Here is a 2553-nt window from a genome sequence, read left to right as displayed (position 1 = left end):
AAAAAAAAAAAAAAAAAATTATGATTGTGCATATTTTTTTTTAGTGCAACATTTATTTTATTTTATTTTTTTTTTTTTTTTTTTACTACATCTTAATTTTAAAAAAAAAAAAAAATTATTTTTTTTGCAGTGAGATTTTTTGTTTAATTTTTTAAGTAAAATGTATGTCAATATTTGCTTATATATATAATGAATTTAACGAAAATAATAAAAAAAAAAAAAAACGCAAAAAGATTTGAGATGATTTATAAAACATTTTTTTTTAATCTTTTATTTTTTTGTGTTTTTCATAGTATATATTTTTATATATAATATATACCTGTATTTTATTTATATGTTAATTTTATTTTTTTAAAAAATATATTTTTTATTTTAAAGAATTTTTATTATTTTTTTTTTTTTTTTTTATTGTTGAACAAAGGAAGATATAGAAATTTTTTTTTCATTTTTTATTTTTTCTTTGTTTATACAATATTTTATTATTATATTTGTATTACTGTAATTATTTATTTTTTTATTCATAAATTTTCTATACTTCATCTTATCAAAATAATTAATTTTTTTTTTTTTTTTTTATTGGCGCATATGTGTGATATAATTGTCACATGTATATCCATTTAAATATAGTTCATTTTATTATTTAACGAATTTATATATATATATATATTTTTTTTTTAAAGAGACAAATATATATATATATATATATATATTTTTCATCTCATTTAGCTATATGTTTTTATTTTTTTTTTTTTATTTAGCTTTTAGTATAAAAAAATAAGAAAAGAATAAATAAATTTTTATATTTTATTTTTTTGTAAGTTTTTCTTATTATGTTAAGAAAAATTTAAGTTACATGGCTCGTACAAAAATTTTATATTATCTCAATATTATATTCAATACAAAGAATTGATTACTTTAGTTTTTTTTTTTTTTTTTTTTTTTTTTTTTTATTTATATACATATTTGTTTATTTTAGAAAATACATTATTTTAAAAAAAAAAAAAAAATATATATATACTTAATTTTATTCTTTGTTTAAATTGAAATTTAAAGATATATACATATACCAAACTTTAAATTATTTTAATATATTTATTTTATAATATTTATATACATACTTTTTTTTTTTTTTTTTTTTGTTGTAACTTTATTATACATATATTTAAATTTTTTTTTTTTTTTTTTTTTTATAAAACGGAAGAAATATTTTCGTGAGAAAGAATATACGAATATAATTGGAAAAAATGATTATATATATAAATTAAAACAAGTTTTATTTTTTAAGTTTTAAATATATATATTTATATATATGTTTATGCTTTCTATTAATAAAAAGAAAATGTGAAATTGTATACTTTTATATAAAATATGAGTTAAAAATATGATAAGATGTGTTTAACATAAAATTTATGTGTGAAAAACATAAAAATGTATATATTAATATTAAATTTTTAAATAATGGATAAAAAAAGAATTAATTACATAACTTAGTTTATAACAATGGATTATATAAATACATATTTTTATTTCTGAGAAATTATTAAAACTTAAATTTATTACAAAAAGAAAAAAAAAAAAAATTATATATATTAATAGTGAAATTGAAAGAATAATGATGTAAAATAGTTATAAAAAAATGTAAATAATTTAATGTAAAAGTTTAAAATTTTTTTTTATGTTATATTTATGGAAAATAATTTTAATAGAAAAAAAATATATTTAAAAATGTAAATTTTTCTATTTTATAAATATTATTTATTTTTAAGTAAACTATTCGAATAAAATCAGAATAAATAATAATATAGAATATTTATTAATAATTGATTAATGCAATTAAAACGAAAAATTAATAATAAATAATACATATAGATGTACATATAAATAAAAATATTAAAGATTTAGAATTATATATATATATATATATATTTTTTTTTTTTTTTTTGAAATACGAAACTGTTTATATTTCTTTTGTTAAATATTTTTAACAAATTATAATACTTAAAGATATATATTTATATATAAATTTATTGGTATGTTTTCTTATAAATGTTTTATTATTTAAAAGAAAATGTAATAATATTATCATAGTTATATTTGTAAGTTACAACAAAATTTCATTTTTTTATTTATTATTTAAATTTTTTTTTGTTTTTTTAATATTTATTTTGATATCATTTATGTGTTTAAATTTTATTTCAAGGAAATATATATATATATATATATATGTACACAAATATAAATACTTTTATTTATTTTTCAGAGCTTATTTTATTATAAACAGAAAAAATTGACATAATCGAGCTAAATTTGTGCATATATATATATATATATATATATATATGTATTCATTATTATAAAGAGGAAGTAATTTTAAATACTATGAATAATGAAAAATATTATATATTTCTTTTATTTTAAATTAATATTATGAAAAATATATATATTTATATATATATTTTTTGTGAATAAATAACACAATTTCATGAATATTTTTTTTTTTTTTTTTTTTTTTTTTTTTTTTTTTTTTTTTTTTTTTTTTTTTTTTTTTTTTTT

The sequence above is a fragment of the Plasmodium gallinaceum genome (assembly GCF_900005855.1).
Source record: "Plasmodium gallinaceum strain 8A genome assembly, contig: PGAL8A_v1_61, whole genome shotgun sequence".
NCBI classification, from domain to species: domain Eukaryota; phylum Apicomplexa; class Aconoidasida; order Haemosporida; family Plasmodiidae; genus Plasmodium; species Plasmodium gallinaceum.
This window is presented reverse-complemented; position numbering follows the sequence as displayed.